The sequence below is a fragment of the Poecilia reticulata genome, chromosome 22 (assembly GCF_904066995.2).
Source record: "Poecilia reticulata chromosome 22, P_reticulata-male-v2, whole genome shotgun sequence".
Classification (NCBI taxonomy): domain Eukaryota; kingdom Metazoa; phylum Chordata; class Actinopteri; order Cyprinodontiformes; family Poeciliidae; genus Poecilia; species Poecilia reticulata.
In genome coordinates, this window is record NC_088851.1 from 26,832,703 (window position 1) to 26,851,972 (window position 19,270).

At 44.2% G+C, this 19,270-nt stretch overlaps 1 protein-coding gene across 1 annotated transcript in view; it reads left to right on the forward strand.

Annotated features, from left to right (window-relative positions):
* Positions 1 to 425: 425 nt before the first annotated feature.
* lrfn5a (leucine rich repeat and fibronectin type III domain containing 5a) overlaps positions 426 to 19,270 on the forward strand; it is an 82,892-nt gene continuing 64,047 nt past the window's right edge. Inside the window, exon 1 of the mRNA XM_081603214.1 lies at positions 426 to 1,296. The gene's annotated coding sequence lies outside the window, so the exon portion shown is untranslated. The remainder of the gene's footprint in view (positions 1,297 to 19,270) is intronic.

Sequence of the window (19,270 nt, forward strand, 5' to 3'; positions counted from 1 at the left end):
ACTCAGCAGAGCCGGGTCAGAACCTTAGCTTGGTTAGTCTGGACCGACCAGAGCAGGAAGTTGGTTTTAATATGAAGGCCTGAAGTGGAGAGCAGCAGGAATAATGAGTGATGAGGGAGAGTTAATATTATTTATGAATATATAATATAATATAGTATAGATGGTGTTTGATGAAACTCAGTGATTTAAGTAACAACTCCCTGCTTTGCTTTTAACTAATGACTAAATGCCATTAGTTAAAAACTTTAATATATTATTAGAAATATAAAGTAGATTCATATTCATAAAAATCTTTTGATCTTGTTTTATTTACTGAGTTTCATATTGAACAATTTAAGATGAAAACTGAAATGAGTGGAATCGACTATTTGAGGGCTTTTAGTTTGAAATCTGCAGCAGGAAGTAGGTCGCTGTAGTTGGCTGCAGCTTCACTCCGGTCAACCCCACCGTGCGGTGAGGATTACCGCGCAGGAGAAGCGCCCTGCAAGGACCGAGGACCTGGACCGGACCGGACCGGACCGCTGCGCGACAAGAGGACAGGAGGACAGCAGGACAGGAGGACAGCAGGACAGCTTCACTGGGACGTCATCTGGTTTTCTATTCTATTCTACTGGAAGTGGAGGAAAGGCGCAGGGAACCAGAGGCGCAGACGGGATCAGCCCCGCAGGAGGAGAGAAGATCCAGATCCGCGTCTCTGAACAGATTCACCTGACTCCAAAAAGAATAAAACCAGGAGAACCACTCATGGATTTCTGTGACTTATTAATAAGCAACTAATTCTGTCCGGTCCAGTGGAATAATGTGATTTATTACCATTAACCTGGAATAATGTCTTCTGGTGGAAATCTTCCACTTTCACCTGGACGAGGCTGAGTGAGGAAGAAGTGGAGCAGAAGATCGTTCAAGGAAAAGAAGAAATTGAAAAAGAGAGAGAAGAAGAACGAGCGGTGGGTTCAGGTTCGGAGAATCACTCCACTTCTGGTGCCGGATGGTTTTTTCTCTCGCTGCGGGGATGGAGGGATGAAGCCGGGAGAGAAAAGGACGAGGAAGAGCAGGAAAGAGAGAGGAGGCAGAAGAGGAGAAGGATGTAGGCGCTGGACGCGCCCTCTGGAGGAACTGTGAACCCGAGAGGAATTTACTCTACCTGAAGGATTTTTACCTCGGCGCGACGCCTGGCCGACGAGGAGCCGGATTTTATTTCTCTGGAGCCTCTTTGGAGTTACAGCGAGTCACCGCAGGATGGGATTAGGAGGAATAACGGTGCGCTGAGACAGGGAAGGAAACACACCAGGAGAGGTAGATCGATCTATCTATCTATCTATCTATCTATCTATCTATCTATCTATCTATCTATCTATCTATCTATCTATCTATCTATCTATCTATCTATCTATCTATCTATCTATCTATCTATCTATCTATCTATCTATCTATCTATCTATCCACGTCTGCAGAGTTTTCTCCAAATTTAATTGATTCTCCGTTGGGTTTGGATTCAGACGCGGGGCGGGTGTTTATATATATATATATATATATATATATATATATATATATATATATATATATATATATATATATATATATATTAGCAAGGTCAGGACTGTCTGGTGTTTCCGGCTCCTCGCGCTGAGCTCAATGTGAGCTCCAGTTGCGCGTGCATGTGCTCGTGGTTGTGAACGCGCGCTGCGGTTCCAGTTGTCCAGCTGAACGGGCTGCGCTGCGGTTTGTCAAAGTGCACACCCGCAAAAGCTACACCCTCCTCTCCCTCCGCTGCGCCTCTGTTTGCACCTGCAGGCTGCGGCTGCGCGGCGGGACAGCCGCTGTGCGGAAAGCCGCAAACCTTTCTGGATGCACAAAATTAGACCGTCTGTGCTGGTGTTGTCGACGTCATGTAGCTCTTGTAAATGAGGTGTGTGTGTGTGGGTGTGTGTGTGTGTGTGTGTGTGTGTGTGTGTGTGTGTGTGTGTGTGTGTGTGTGTGTGTGTGTGTGTGTGTGTGTGTGTGTGTGTGTGTGTGTGTGTGTGTGTGACGGCTTGGTGCATCTTCAGCTGGACGCAGATATTTCTGTGCATCATTTAGATGATAAAACGCAGTAAAACCAAAGAATCACTAAATGGTTCCTGTCTTTGGTTTTTCATCCTCATTCACTTCATGAGCTGCAGAATTTGCTCAGGAGAGACTTGGCTGCTCTAAGACGCCCTGTTGGAGCAGAATGATGATGCGTTCAGGGCTCATGAAAGCTGCAGAAGTCATGAGCTTCACATGCAGGTTGTGTTTGTCAGAAAACACTCGGCGCTGCTGGATGTTCTCTCTGCCTGCCACTGATCGTCTTTTTGAAGATGGATCTAATTCTACACATTTTCCCTCCAGCTTAGAGGCAAAATTGGGTTTTTGGTGGAAGAAGCTCAGATATTTTATTCTGTTCTTTTTATCCTCAGAAGGCCTCAAAGCCATAGAACCAGAACGTATCTATAATAGAGCCTTGCACTGCTAATGGAAGAGTTTGTGTTGTAGATATGCTTTAACAGAGTTTGCTGTGGAAACTGGTAAGGACATAATCCTACAGAGGATTTATTTCATTGTTTCATTTTACTGTGCAGCTCATCAGTAAAAACAGAATCATTTTTGAAAAGTCTTTAACTGGAACATCTGCAGACATCTGGAAAGTCTCTTCCTGTCTGTCCCGAGGCTCCATCGTTGCTGTGCTGGAATTTCACCATTTTCACTGGAACGGTAGTTTGCACTGATTGATCAAGGCAATAAATTTGTTCACACGAGTCCCTCATGCTGCTGCTAATGGCCTGTGAATATGGTGGCATTATGCAAATGCATCCTGTGCTCTAGAAAAGGAGCGTGGCGAAATGAGAAGCCGGTGATTTTAGTTGTGTTCATCTTCTCATATTTAAGGCTGTCAGGCGGCGGAGCTGTCATTAGGTTAGGAATGAATGTCAGCGAATTCCTGCTTCAGATCTCAGGGTCCTGAGACCTCAGCTGCTTAGCGCTGATAGGCGCTAACTGCAGGTCTTCATGCTCAGTTCAGATTTTTTTTCTGTGTGGTTGTTCAGGCTACAAATTAAATGTGACTCCAATCAATCTTCAGTATGAAAGGTTTATGGTTTATGGTTCCAAAGCGACCTGCAGAAGAAGAATGTAGCCGCCGCAGCGCTCTGTTTACAGCAGAAAAGATGGCTGCCACTCTGATCTTCTTACAGCTGTAAATATGGCCGCCAGAATTTAAAGTTGGTCAGAGTGACAACACGGTCAGCAGACGGTCAGCAGACGGCAGCAGCCTTTAGCGGAGCCCTGACTGCAGCTTCTGACCCGGTTCTGTTTGGATGTGGAGTCGGACCAGGCGTGGTGGGGTTGGGATGTGATGTGTTCACTGACTCGTTGTTTACATCCAGATCCACCGTCTGGATTCTTCTGCTGCTGAATTGTGACGCACGTCTCAGCTTGATGATGTAAAAGTCGGATGAACGCGATGCGACTGATCAAACTGCAGACGCTTTGGAAACTGTCAGATATGATTTAGTTCCACATGTGGATGTGGCTCGGATCGGGTTTTGGGGCCGTTCAGTTTGTGGTGAAAAAGTTGGACACAGGTTGAAGCTACTCCTGTTGATTTGATGAATCAAACTAAATTTTTTGTTTCTTTTCCATCACATTTCAAAATCTGGCCTGAGCTTTTGGTTTCTTTTTAACAGGAAACATCAGTGTATTTTTGGAAGATTTTAGATAGAGGCAAACAAAGTAGCTCATCAGCTCACAACCAAAACACACTAGCCTATCTTAGCAGGATAAATGGTTTGTGGTCTAGAGAGAAATCCTCCAACCGCTAAATCCTCCATCTTGTTTCCATCTGGTGAAGAAGGAAGTTGCTCTCAGTGTCTTCAGAGGTTTTAGTGTCGTTTCCTTCAGTGGTTCTTGGTGCAGCGCCCCCACAGGCCAGGAGGGGAACAGGTTGGTTTGACTCAGAGCCACAGCAGCTGGAGGTGGAGCAGATGTTCTGGTTCCAGTAGAACCGGGTCGACCGGACTGAAGGAGGGAAACAGGCTGAAAGGCAACGTGCTGAGTAGGAGGGGCTTAGATCACATGATGCAACACACAGTGGATGTGACTGGATCTGTAGAGAGCAGTGAGGAGTCCATCTAAGGACTGACGCTGGACGCCATTTTGGCTCAATGACGTTTGGAAAAATAGATTTTTCTTTTAAGATGACTTTCTGAAGGAAAACTGGCCACCAAACTGCCAGGCACCAAACAGACACTATCACATGAACTCCCAAATAAAACCCGTTAAAGTTACCTCTGCAGCTTTTCACCCTCACTCTGTTGAACCATCTGCCAGCGGAGGAGATGCTGGACTTCTAGTTCTACTTATCCAGACAGAGGGAGCTGCAGAGACGGCAGCTGATGGGAAGGTTTTCCTCTGGCTGCAGGAAGCCGTCCTCATGCAGCTGACTGAAATCATATGCATGAGTGTGAGGGTCATTGTGGAGAGCAGCAGCGTTTCCTCAGGACGCCACCGAGACAGCAGAGCTGCTGAAATCCCCACAGCTTTTCTCCTCAACACAACACAAATAGAAGTGAACAGATTTCTCACATTTTTAAGAATTTCAACAAGGATAAAAATGTCAAGACAGTTTTAACACTCCTGCCTATGAAAAATGACATTTGGGGAAAAAACGTACATGAGATGTACAGGAGTTATCCACAAAAGTTATTTTTATTGTTTGCCTGCTTGTTAGTTATGTTGGAAATATGGTAAAATGTTTTTCTGCTATGTCAGTTTGAGTCACTTCTGCTTCCAGGATGGATTCTGCTTTTTATAAGAGAAAACTTTATAACTTCTAATTTAAAATGTAACAATTTGACAGCACTGACTCTGAAATACTATTAAAATGAAGCTAAAAGCTCAAGTTCAAGCTGGAAGACTCCGCCCCCTCCGTTCGCCCATCGCTGCATCCTGCTCATCTCCAACCTCAGCGCCGGTTCTGACCCAGAGCGTCCAATCATCAACCCAGCTCTGCACATAAGGATCCACTTCCAGACCGTCAGCCGCTTCCCAGCTGCGTTCAACCCGCCACCTCCACCTTCTCCACCCGCATCCTTCGGCTCTCCAGGACGTCATCCTTTCCCGACCTCCACCTCCAGTGTCGGGCCCCGGAGGAGAACATCCCTACTCAGCTTCTGGGATGTTCACCAGAGTTCACAGCAAATCTCAGCTCAAATCAGCCGCCGGGGCCGAGCGCCAAAGAACTGTCAGTCATTAAATCTTTTGTTTCTTTTTCTCCGTCTGAGTCTTTCCAGATTGAAATGACTTTATGTCAGAGAAATTAGAGCCAGTTTCTAATTTCTAATTAGAGCCAGTAGAGGAGAATTAACATTGAAGCAGAACTTGTTTGATTTGTTTCTTAGAATTGCAAACTAAACAAGTTTTTAAAAATAAAAGCTCTAAAACCAGGAACATTCTTAGAAAACCTTCCTGTAGTGAAATCATCTCTGCTTTTAAAAGACAAACATAAAACAAGAATTTTAATAAAATGAAAGAACATCATGAAAAGTGATCAGGCATATAAAATATTACAATATTAGAAATATAGGGAGATTATTGCTAAATGTTCATCAGTTATTATTATAAATAAAAAATCCAAGTCAAAATCCACAGATTATGGCGTTTTCATTTTTAATGACTTATTAATTAATCCACTTAAAGTTTTAAAGGCATATTATCTGAAACACACATTCAAGTCCTGAAAATAAATAAGATTCAGTGACAGATGAATGTTGTTATTATTCTAGGGTGTAGCTGTTGCCATGCCAACACCCTTAACTAGTGTGCCCACATTGTGTTGGTGCCATCAAGTTACTCTAAATAAGTAGCTTACTGTGGCTGAGGCAGGATTAGTCTGTGGCTGACTGAACTAGTTGGGATCATGACTGAATCTGTAATTAAAGACAACAGATTTCCTTCCTGTTGCTGCAGAAACGCATCGAAGGTTCACTTTAACTGGAGCTGAAAGTTTTCCTCCCTTCTCCTCGACTCACAACCCTGCTTGGGGGAGGCTGCTCTGACAATGTGTGTGTGTGTGTGTGTGTGTGTGTGTGTGTGTGTGTGTGTGTGTGTGTGTGTGTGTGTGTGTGTGTGTGTGTGTGTGTGTGTGTGTGTGTGTGTGTGTGTGGCGGCGTGCACGGCGCTGCGTGTGGAGGAGTGGGTGACGTGACGGATGTAAGACATGTTGGGTGATAATGAGCTGTGCTCTGCGGATAAGATATGTGTGAATGTGACACAATGCTCACAGACTTTTGGCTTCGTGCCGACAACAAGTTCCGTCTGTTGCTGTTTCTAATCCTGGTTCTTGAGGCTCCGGTCTGGTTCTGGTACCGGGTCAAACTGGACTTGACTTCAGGTTGTCACCTGATGGCTGCAGCTTGACCTGCCGGACGGTTTGATGGTCGTTGATGTTCTGTTGGAGCGTTTCTGTCGGGCTCCTGGGAAGGTTCTCCACTCAGGTTCTCTGGAGTCCAAAGCCTTAGAGACTCTACAGCTTCCAGACTGAAGTTCTTGAATCTCTTCATCTGGAGACTCGCTGTGCTGCTTTATGAACTGTTTTCTTTGCCTACTTCATGTAGTCAGACAGGTCCTAGTACCGAAACGTTTTTCTCACGAGGGGATTCTTTTTAGACAAAAGTCAAATGTTTTGTTGTATTTAAGATGAAACAGATCAATACGGCCTTATGAGACTGAATATAACATTCTGGATGAGTCCATGCATGTAGTTCAGGACTCCCCTGGCGGCCATCTTCCTCCTGCAGACAGAAACTGACAGATCTGCTGAGTTTGTGTAACTCCAGCTGCCTGAGAGGCCGAGCAGCAACGTGAGGCACCTGACATCATGTTTCCATGTTTCCTGCTGGCCTGTGTTTGTATGTTGCTCCCAGTTGACACGTCATGCTGCGGGACGCAGGGTAGGCCTGTCAGCTTAGAGTCCTGCAACAATCCACCAAAACATCACTGAAATGTGTCCTTCCATCAGCTCACGTTTCTTCAGTCCAGTCCAGAGATCAGAACCAGACACATCAGCAGATTGTTCTGAACAAAACTCACCTAAAAATGAAACATTTCTGATGAACCTTTAGCAGAAACTAGCAAGAGGATGAACAAACAACACAAATATTGGTTGCTGGATAAAAGATCCTGCAGTTTTTGTCTGCAGAGAAATCAGACCTGGATTCAAACCCACAACCAGAACCACCAGCTGTTCAAAAATAATACAGCTTTTTGAATAAATGAGACCTTCTGCTTAAACTCTTCTCAGAGCTTTGACTAGACCAACACTAGAGCTGGTCTCACTGATGACAATCAGTTAATGGAGGATTTGACTAGGACCTTCTGGCCGACACTTTCAGTCCTCATGACTGTTCAGATCAAAGCCCGTCCACTCTGACTGGTTCCTTTTACTGCTCTGATCAGTTCTTCCCTAAGAGAGATTTACATTAATGACTATAATTTACTTTTCAGGCTACAGTAGATATAATTACAATTCAAAGGTACTTTTAACAAACAGTAAATTAGAGTAAAGGAGGATTTTAAAAAGTTAATGATTCAGAGAGGAAACTGTTTCTGGAGATGAGCAGCATCCTCTTCCTCATGTTGAGGTTTAGAGTCAGCAGCGTCTTTGCTGAGGTCACTTTATACGCTGAAGCCGTTACCATGGCGAACAAGCCTTTTTCCTCCTGGGAAGCAGCAGCTGTCACAAAAAAAGACTCTAAACTTTTATGTGTATTTTCTATTTCCATGTATATTTAGAGAAACCTCTGAAACCTCAGAGCTTAATCTGGTCTTTAGTTTGTGTTTATAGAGTGGTCAGGGTCACACTGCTCTCTGAATATTGATGCGCTGAAATATGCAGCCAATAAAATGTCTCCTAATTCCCTTTGGATGCTCTGGCCTCTGCCAGAGGATCTGGATGTCAGTCGGCAGCTCAGTTTGAAGCTGCAGCCTGATGAGGACGTTTCCTGACGACCGGCTGCTTTCTGACGCTGAAGCCAGAAACATGCAGCCTGCATGAGGCTGGCTGGACGCTGGCTGGACGCTGGCTGGACGCTGGCTGGACGCTGGCTGGACGCTGGCTGGACGCTCAGACACCCGAGGCCATCGCAGCTGGACCGCACCGATAACTCACAGATATCACAAATAAAATCAATCCTGGTTCCTTCAGTCTGAAGCTGTTACTTATTCTTAATGCAGATCTTCATTCATAACTGCTGACTGAGTGAAGCCTGAGCAGCATGGCGGGATGCTAGCAGTGCAGCAGCAGGAAGGAACACGGTGTTTGTTCTTTGTGCTTTGGGGAAGCGACTCTGGGTGGATTAAATGTTGCATTTAATTATGCAGCCTGGGATCAGGAAGCCGCAGATCAAACTAGGTCCATGCCAACAATAGCTGCATTTAGCCTAGCTGGTTAGCGCATCCCATCTGTTCACACTCAGATTAGCAGCAGAGCACCTACATGCTGGGGACGTTCACACGCTCACCGCTTCATTCCTTCACACCGATCACATTTATTTCTCTTTTCAAGGTTAACAGACGTTTTAGAGGATAGAAGCTTTTTATTCCTGATCCCTTTAGTCTCAGTTGTGAGCCACATGTTTTCTGTTAGGCAGAAAAACCACAACACCTTGAAAACTTTTTTACATTTTGCTAAATTTCAACCACAAAAGCTGAAGATATTTTTATGGAACATATCAGATAAATAGTTTATCTGAGTGGAAGAAAAATGAGAAATGGTGACAAATATTTTTCTTTTTCACTGTTGATCACTTCAGACAGGAAGAACTGGACATTTCAGGACTTACCACAGGTTCTCAGCTGGATTTAGGCCGGGACTTTGACTAGGCCGTTCTACCCCATGGATCTTATTTGATCTAAACCCATATCATATCAGACTGCTGACCTTTGACCCCAGGCCCCTGCAGCCTCTACTTGGGTTTCCTCGAAGATCGTCCTGATTTAGCTCCGCCCATTTTAGAAACATCCCCACAGTATGATGCTGACACCACCGTGTTTCACAGCTGGACTGCTTAGACTTTCACCACACAGTTTTATGTTCATGAGTTACAAACGATCTCAGAGTTTGAGACGAAAACCGGAAAAGTAAATCCTCAGTTTAGGTTCAGAGGTCAACGGAGTTAGTGTTGAGTTCTGATGGGCTTTTATTGATTTTTGTTCATTTATGTATTTATCTTAAACAATCTTCAGTGTCTTTATTATTTTGTGACCAGGTCAGTAAAGTTCTGGTCTCATCTGAACAGAGCAGCAGAACTTTTTATAACCTGTAAAAGAGATTTTAAGTCTTTTAACAATTACTTGATCTGAGTTCTGTTGATGGTTAAGCTTCTCCTCATGCCCCTCCCTCACCTGTTGCTGACTTCCTTCATGATGCTTTTTGTTCTTTAATTTTTCTCTCTGGCTTTTGAAAGGCACTATGAATGTTTTAAACATTTAAGTCATTTAACACTTTGATTGATTTGCTTTTGGTTAAACTTCCTCCATCTGCTCTGTAAACAGTTATGACTTTCAAATATCTGCTGCCACTTTGCCAGTTTTATAGCCAACACTATAAATAGCAGCCAGTTAATTGCAGCTATTGGCTGAATTTTCCTGTATTTATTTGCTAATTTTATTTATTTTTTAAAGCCTTTCCATTTGGCATCAACCTGAACTCTGCAAGCTGCTGGCCTGCAGCAAATGTCTGTCTGCGTATGTCAGAGGGATTGATATGGACACTTAGAAAACGCAACGCAAAACACTTCATCTTTTTCAATTAACAGTCTGTGGTGGTTTTATTGATGCTTTGAAAGTTTGTTTTTCACAAATGTTACCCAGAGTATTTCCAGCCGGTCCTGGAAATACTCTGAGTAACATGCTTGGCTGGATGAGCTAATGTTCCAGTGGTGTGTTAAACCCTGGGGAAGAGCTTGTTGCTGATAATGAGCTGTCATTTTGTCAGTCAGGAGGCTCCATGTTTCTGCCTCCCACTGAGCTGCACAAAGTGTGATTACAATGCAGTGACAATCAAACACAATTGGCAGCAAATGTGAAACAAACAGAGAACAGAGATTTGTTTTCAGTCGTCTGACTCAGCTTCATGTTTTGGTCCTTAAAGGAAATAATGGTTGAAAATGACGCACAGAGAACATAGATCTGTCTTTATAGATCTATGTTCTAGATCTGATGTGTGTTTTGTGGTTTTTGTGCTTTAACAGATTTAAGAGGTAAATTATTCTGACCTCAACAGGAAAGCTTCAGTTTGACCAAAATCAAGAAAATCTAAATGAATCAAGATTTGTTCAGCAGCTGGTTACCGTAACGACAACAGTTTTAACTCTGATAACATCAGTGTTACTCATCCTGAGGTTCTCTGCTGGAGGAGCAACAGATTCTGTGTAACGCTCTAATGCAGGCAGAAATCTGCACATTTAGCAGGAAGTCGGCCGGTTAGCGGGTTAGCATGTTGCTGCAGCGGCCCTGCAGGCAAAGATATGACTCAGCCATTTACCAGCCCCTCACCATGACTCAGCACAGCCAGGACCATGTGTTCATCACAGCTGGACACACGTATGGACATCCAGACAGAAAGATAAAAGGTCGGCAGCAGCACGACAAACTGACGCTAAAAACATTCGGAGGATCTTTGTTGGTTCCTGGCAGCGAGACTGAAATGTTGCAGCTCAGCAGCAGCGTCTCACTGCAACTCCTCAGAGATGCAGGTTCAACGTCTACAAGGCCAGAAACCCGACGGTTTGGACAAACCTGATCCGGGACGCTGCGCCTCAGTGACACACCATGTAGGAATAACCGGGTTTGGGTCTGGTACTGCATGTGGCCTCTGGTGTGACCTGGGGTCATCTTGTGTGACCAGGGGTCATCCTGTGTGACCAGGGGTCATCCTGTGTGACCTGGGGTCACCCTGTGTGACCTGGGGTCATCCTGTGTGACCAGGGGTCATCCTGTGTGACCAGGGGTCATCTTGTGTGACCAGGGGTCATCCTGTGTGACCAGGGGTCATCCTGTGTGACCAGGGGTCATCTTGTGTGACCAGGGGTCATCCTGTGTGACCAGGGGTCATCCAGTGATCAGGTGTCTCTCTGTCTCTGAGTCACAGCCAGAGACCCAGTTGAGTTTTGTCGCTCAGCTCGACCTCATTCTGACCGCACAATAAAACAGCTCAGACGTTGCTGCGGCCGTCTTCGTCTCTGTCTTCGTCTCCGTCTCCGTCTCCGTCTTCGTCTTCTTCTCCGTCTCCGTCTCCGTCTCCGTCTTCGTCTTCTTCTCCGTCTTCGTCTCCGTCTTCGTCTCCGTCCGCTGCAGCATGATGTGACGAAGGCTGGGAACTTCATGGACTGCTTGAGTTCACTGAACAGCCTGAGCTGTGGCTCTGCTTCCCTCCTGCTGTTTTCATCGATGCAAAATGTTTCAGCTTCTGGATTTCAGCGAAACATGAAGAGTCACATCATTAGTTTTTAAGGGTTTAACCTCCAGAATCCACATCTGCTTTGATTCAAACTGGACTTTTACCTGCAAAGTGAAGGATTCAGACTCCATGACGACACACACACAGGCCAGTGTGTGTGTGTGTGTGTGTGTAGCTGATCTCAGGTGATGTCCAGCTTACGGACAACAAGCTGGTTGGCCTTAATCTCTTCCTGCATGTGTGCAGAGGCAGTGGATGTGTCATACGCATCACCTGCATCACTCACTCACTCTGCATGATAAGCTGGTTAGGGAGGCTTTGTGTCTCTGGACGCTCCAGTTGTGGACCAGAAAAAACTCTGGTTGTGGACATTTGAAACATCTGAACCTTAAATATGTTATTAAAGGGGATCATCCTCACTCAGCCTGGACTCAGGGTTTTGGCTGGAAGGTTTAATCTGTTATCCTTCAGGTGAGTCTGCAGCTTTCTGCATCACCTCCAGCTGCAGATACAACCTGGAGATGTTTTCTTCCTGACCGGAACATGAAGCATGACGTCTGGACGTAGGTCTGCCTCCTCTGTCTCTTTAAGGTCATTCTGTCTGAAACCGCTGTGGGAAACAAGTTGTAGGAGTTTTTATTGTAACTTTTGGTGAAATAAGCAGAGAAACGTTCACTAATAAAAGCTGATCGATTTGAGACAGATAATCGTTTTGACCAAACTCCTGTGTTCAGCTGACATAAATTCATTCAAATATTTTTTCTTGACCCACTGAATGTTTTTGTAAGTTCATTTTTTACAACATGAATGTTTCATAACGGTGGAAAGAAAGTGGAGTTTAAATTAATATTAGTTATTTTAAATTAGACAGAAATGATGTAATTTTAAATGAAATTAATTGAATATTCTTATTCATGTGTCTCTTTTTTAAGATTTGGACTGTTTGCTTATTATAATAGACACTTGTATGAATCTTTGCTTGAAGGACTTTAGTATGAAAGATGATCCAGCAGTGAGATTCTCCTCCTGTGTTTCAGGTTCTGTGCCTTTAATCTGCCTGTCATTGTGGCTGTAATCTCCATTAATCTGCGTTTTTCTGCCTTACTGTAATTCTTAATAGTCAGGGACAGATTCTCGGCTCTCCTGGATGAATTTTCCTCCTGAATGTCTGTGTTAGAGTCAGAGATGTGTTTGCTGAGAGATTCCTGTATTAACATGTTGCTGAAACAGAAAAACTTTGCTCTGGTTTGATTTCTGCTTCTTTCCTGACATTCATACCTTCAGGAGGAAAAGCTCCTCAGTCTGACGGTGTGTGTGTGTGTGTGTGTGTGTGTGTGTGTGTGTGTGTTCGCTCTTCCTGAGCGTCTTTGTGCAGGTCTGTGTGATCATTATGTTGAGATCTGAAGCCATCTGGGTTGACTGGCTCATTTGCATATCTGGTGTTAACCACTATAAATATTCATGACCAGAGGCTGAGCTGGGATGAATATTCATTTCTACTGGAGGCTGAAGCTGGAGTGGAGAGGCTGAGATTCTGATCTGCAGAGCTCAGCCACTCCTTCACGCTGGACCAGGATGTGATCGCCGTGGGCCTCTTAGTATTCCTAGTGATGCACCATATGTATGCAGATGATTACATTTGCTTAAGTCACACAGTGACTATATTTGCCAAAGTGTGCCTGGGAGACAGAGAGGCAGATGGAAACAGAAACAAACTCTCCTCGTCTTGGGACAGAAACATTTAAGGATGCTGAAACGACTCTTTTGAAGTGAGCGAGGAACTGCAGGGGTAATTAGTCACAAGATGCAGCGAAGCATAAAAATGCAGTCATAACATTTGCTAAATTATCAAACAACCAAAACTAAAATCCATAAATCCTAAAAGCATCTGGTTAGCAGTCGGTGCTGAATAAGTTTTACTGCGTGGCTCCTGTGGCCTCACATTGATACACAACTAAAGGTTGTAGCAGGAAGTGGACTACAGTGCAGGGCATTCTGGGTAAATACAACCAAAGCTAACATGCTAGCCTAGCGCTAGCAGCAGAAATGGCTCCTGGTCTTTAGCCTAAAGAGAAATCCTCCAACCGCTAAAATCCTCCATCTTGTTTCCATCTGGTGAAGAAGGAAGTTGCTCTCAGTGTCTTCAGAGGTTTTAGTGTCGTTTCCTTCAGTGGTTCTTGGTGCAGCGCCCCCACAGGCCAGGAGGGGAACAGGTTGGTTTGACTCAGAACCACAGCAGCTGGAGGTGGAGCAGATGTTCTGGTTCCAGTAGAACCGGGTCGACCGGACCATCAGGAGGAAAACCAACCAACATCTCACCACTCATATGGTTTATTATCATCATAAGCTCCAATTAATGTTTACCAAAAATGATTTGGGGATAAAAGTTTCATTGGTCATAATATTTTTTGGAATTATTGCCGTTCTGTCTGCTGCTTGTGACTCTTATTTTGACAGGAAATGAAATCATAATTATACCAGGATTTGTTTATGTAGCATCATCACAGCTCAGGGCTGTTTGGACGCAGTTTATGGGATTTCCTTTTCTAACGCAGGCGTCCATATGTTCCATGGCAACAACATTTGACCAGTCAGATGGACTCACATCTGACAGACGACGGCGCCGAGATGCTAAGCTAAAACACAGACAGTGACTTTCTGATGATGGTAAAAAGTGAAAATTGAGGTTCAGATTATTACTTTGATCAAACCCATTATTGTTTTCTTACCTTTAAATATGTATTTTTCTCTTGAGAGAAAAAAATACATATATAGGTTTGCAAATTCAGGTATTGTTGTGTTCGCATGTTTGCTGGATTAGTAAAGTTGGCATCTGGATCCATAAAGCAGAAATGTTGGAAAAAATGAAAACACATAAAAGACACAAGTTGTCCAGTATATCGGCTGGTGATGCTGGTTGTGTTGTTGTTGCTCCACTTTGTAACAGATTCTGTAAAAATGCTCAGAAACTATTTTATTGACTGTTCTGGAGGTTGAAGTCTTTCCTGCTTTGCTTCTGTTTCCATGGTTTCTATTTGTAACAGAATCATCGTTACATCAGCTGATTGGATGCATTTAGGCGACAAATCTCCTAAGTTCCTTATAAATGTAAGATTTCACGTAATCTGAGCAGCCATAGATATTCTGCATGTAGAGACTGTTGAGTCCCTGTGAAGAATCCTTAATGAATTTCTTCTAAAAGACGAATGTGTTGTGATTTCCAACGTTGTCTCCTAAATGCAGAGCGTATTGTGAAGAACTATCTGGTGACTCCACTGTTTTATTTTGACCAGATAAAACCACTAACTATGCCCCTCAGTGCTGCAGCAAACTGGAATCCAACATGGCGGCTTGAGGGTTCACATGGCACAAAGCCAAACAAACACCAATAAGGCACAAAGAAATGTGAATTAATGTCTGAATGTTGCTGGATTTTCATCAAAATTGAAGATGAATCTGTATCATCATTTTTATCAGCTTTTAGCACCAGAACCGTGAAGTGAAGAGACTCTTGAGATGCGATGAATCTCCTCTCAGCAGGCAAACCCAACCAGACAACATTCCTCTGAAGCTCATTCATACATGTGAAGCTTTTTGGGTTCTGATGTTGGAACGCATCACATTAAAATGATCTATTATATGTAGTCATTTAGCAGCTAAAAGACGATCCTTATTTCATGCTTTGTGGTGAGAATCTCTGCGTTGGTCCTGATAGACCGGATCATTGTACAGAACGCACGCTGCACCACTTCTACATGCTTTATGCTTCCAGAACGCGCCCACACCGCTGAGCAGAGAACAGTCGCTGCAGCCCGCCCACGCATCCAGAGCATGTAGGATTTATGGATAATCTTTGTACCTCTGTGCGGCTGACAGCCAAAACCAGAAGAAGAGTTTCCAACTTATGTGTTTCTATTTGATGAGTGAGAAACTCTGGGAAGCTTTGAGGGAGCTGCTTTCCTCTTTCACACTCAAAATCAACTTTTCATCTTAAGATTCACAATGAGAACATGAGTTAGGACACAAACATCCAGGATGACGTGTTCAGTGGTTTCCACATGCAGTTCATCACAATCTGCTGTAACTGATGGGTGATAAGGTACTGGAAAGTTTCAAAACTGCTCAAATGTTTCATCATGTCACTCCAGGAGAAAAAGTGTTTCCAGAAAACGTATCTGGAATCAGGTGAGCTTGGGCTGGAGGCCAAAGAGAAAAAATACCAGGTGAACCAGGTGAAACGTTACCAGGTGTGTCTGTAGACGGAGGAACTAGTTCTGTTCATTGCAGAGCAGAAGATGTTTCTGTTTTTGATCAAAGCCGTTAATTAGATTTTGTTTTTAGTTTTTCATATATATACTTTGAACCCATAATCTCTTACATCCCCATCTGTAGTTTGTCAGGAATATTTGGATGAGATCAAAACCCTCACATGGTTTTGTGTGGAGGTATTTTCTTCTGTCAGACTGGCTTTACTGGCTTTACTGGTCCCAGTATGTGGAAGTTAAAGATGTCACAGCAAAACGATTATTTTGAGACTGTATTTTTTCGCCGTGGTTTATTTTATTATATTTTATTTGTGTGTTTGCTGGATGAATGAAAGCTGTGGAATCTGAAATGGAACCTTTTCTGAGCACGGGGCTCACACACCTGGACCCGCAGCGCTTTAAAGAAAACACCAGGAGGTAGAACTGAGAGCCTCCTTGAAGAATAGACATGAATTATTCACTTCATCAGATAAGAACACAAAGAGGGAATGAAAGAGAGACTGAGGGAGAAATGGAGCTGCAGGTGAGGAAAGAAAGAGTCAGACGGACGAGGCTGTGGGCTTTATGCTGCATTAGCACTGATAAAGTCTGAGAACGTCCTCCAGAGGTTTCACAGCTCCTCGTTCTCGCCTCTAAAGAATCTGCAAGGTGAAAATAAAAAGTTAAGATTCTTAGTGTCAGAGTTCAGAGTTTAGTTATCAGTAATAAACCTTTAAAATCAGCGTGTTTCTGTCTCTGCAGCCGAACTGAAAGCTTTTATCCAGAGAAAATCCCAAACCCTGCTGAGCTGCAGGATCCCAGCAGCTTTCCACCGAGATTCGCCTTATCAGGTCCAAACGTGCAGACGATCCGGATGCTCCATGCAGCGTAATGAAACTTGTACCTACTCGGTGCAGGCGTTTTATCAGCCACACACAGTCGCTGAAATCTGTTTTGCAGTTGGCAGTTCTTTTGTAGTGAGAGTGATTTGGGCTGTGCAGAACCAGCATGTTTACTGAAACAGACAGGAGGAAACATGGAGGATGGAACAGCCACATGCTAACCAGCTGCCATGTTGTCCACCAGAACAGCCACGTCCTGTGCAGATGGTGAGAAGGTTCCAGAACCGCCGTCTGCAGGACGGTTTGCTGCATTGCTCAGGTAGTTTCATGATTTATGTCAACTGCAATACAAAAGAAAGGCCAGAGCAGAGCAGCAGAGACGCAGCTGCACCAGCCAGTGCATCACATTCATCTTCTCAGAGCCGCTCCTACAGCTTCACATGCTGGAACTCAGCATGCTGAAATTCTTCTGGACCTGATCGGGTCCAGCCAGTCCACTGACTGTCAGTTCATCAGACAGTCAGGAAGGGGCGGAGTCAGCCGTCAGACCAATACCATGAATGAACCATTGCGGTCTGGAAATGAAGGGGGCGCTATAACGAAGACCTTAACGCGGGGAGGAGGACGAGGTTGGAACGTTCTTCACTGACTGAAGATATTTATAGAAATTCTTCTTCTTTGATTAAAAAATCGCCCTCTGGTTGATTCTTGAGTTGCGATAAGAACTGGACTTTCCTCTGAGCAGCGGTGCGGTTTGGCCGGCAGGACGTTAACGTTCTGTAGTGCAGCAGGTGATGCCAACAATCCAGATTTGTGACTTACATGTTCAGCTTGTAAAGTAAGAAAATGTTTTAATGTATTGTAAAACAAAGGGTCTCATGTTTTAACAACCAAAATCAATAAAGATTTAAAACGGAAGAAAACATGATGTGCCACAGCTAATTTGTCAATTCATATATTTCAAAGGGCTGCACAGTGGTGCAGTTGGTAGAGCTGTTGCCTTGCAGCAAGAAGGTCCTGGGTTCGATTCCCGGCCCGTATTCTACCAAAAACATGACTGTCAGGTTAATTGGCCTCTCTAAATTCTCCCTAGGTGTGTGTGTGTGTGTGTGTGTGTGTGTGTGTGTGTGTGTGTGTCTCTGTGTTGCCCTGCAACAGACTGGTGACCCATCCAGGTGACCCCGCCTCTCGCCCGAAACGTATCGCAGCAGCACCTCCTGACCCCAGTAAGGGACAAGGGTGCACAGAAGATGGATGGACATATTTATTATGTTTTTAAAACATAAAGCTTTTAATAAAGGTTTAAGAAGTTTAATTTTAGAGTTTCTCTTCTGAAAATAATTTCAGTTTGTTGTGTTAACAATAAAAGTGAACCATGTAAGATTTTAAATGTATTCATTTTTCCAGATGTAAAGCAACTTATGTGAATGATTCCTGGTTATGCAGGAAGTCCATCCATCCATCCATCCATCCATTTTCTTTCACCCTTGTCCCTCAGTGGGGTCGGGAGGGTTGCTGGTGCCCATCTCCAGCTAACGTTCCGGGCGAGAGGCGGGGTCACCCTGGACAGGTCGCTAGTCTGTCACAGGGCAACACAGAGACACACAACCATGCACACACACACTCACACCTAGGGGCAATTTGGAGAGGCCAGTTAACCTGACAGTCATGTTTCTGGACTGTGGGAGGAAACCGGAGAACCTGGAGAAAACCCACCATGCACAGGGAGAACATGGAGACTCCATGCAGAAAGACTGGGGCCGGGAATCGAACCCAGAACCTTCTTGCTGCAAGGCAACAGCTCTACCAACTGCTCCACTGTGCAGCCTATGCAGGAAGTTAATGACTAAATCTTTTAATATTCATAATTCATAATTTACATCTTGCAGACAAACATTTAATTTACTGAAGCTATGACTTTATAAGTTACATCGATATGAAAGTTTATCAGATGCATGAATTTTCCAGCTTTAGTTGTGAAAGTTTGGAGGCGGAGCCAACGTGTAAATATTTATTAGTTTCAAGATTTCTCCACGTTGCATTTCCAAAACTCAAAGCGTACGTCCATAACTTCTGTTCCCCGATCAAGAGGAGTTTACCGTATGAACAGTTTGATATTTCTTGCTATTTGTTCAACCAAGTGGGTTGACTGGTGCTCATGTATTCGTGCAAAGATCTTGTAGCAATTATCAGATGAAAAGAAGATGAAACAAATGAGATAAAAGCGGCGGTTGCATGAGAATCGCTGGAATCTCATCATTTATTCAGACTGAGAGCTGAAAGGCAGCAACATCGGCTGTAAGAGGAAGAGAAACTAAACACTGGAGTGGATGCAGAGTCATATCTGGTTTCATCATTTATTCAATAGTCCAGCAGAATCAGAGAGAATCGCAGGGAGGAAACGTGAGCCGGAGGCTTTAGGAGGCGCTGGAAGGAGTTTCTATCAGGTTTCCAGATGCAGTTCGTCTGTCGGCCAGGGGCTCTGCAAGGGGGGGTCAGGAGGGGCCCGGCCCCAGGTTTCTGTAGGACGGACACTGTGCAGCCAGTTACAATGATTTAAATCAGACGGAATGAATCAGATGCTATGAATTCACTTTCAGCAGAACATTTCTATGGGGTTGCTAGGTAACGGGTTTGGCTCGGGTTGCCAGGTGACGGGTTTGGCTCAGGGTTGCTAGGTGACGGGTTTGGCTCAGGGTTGCTAGGTG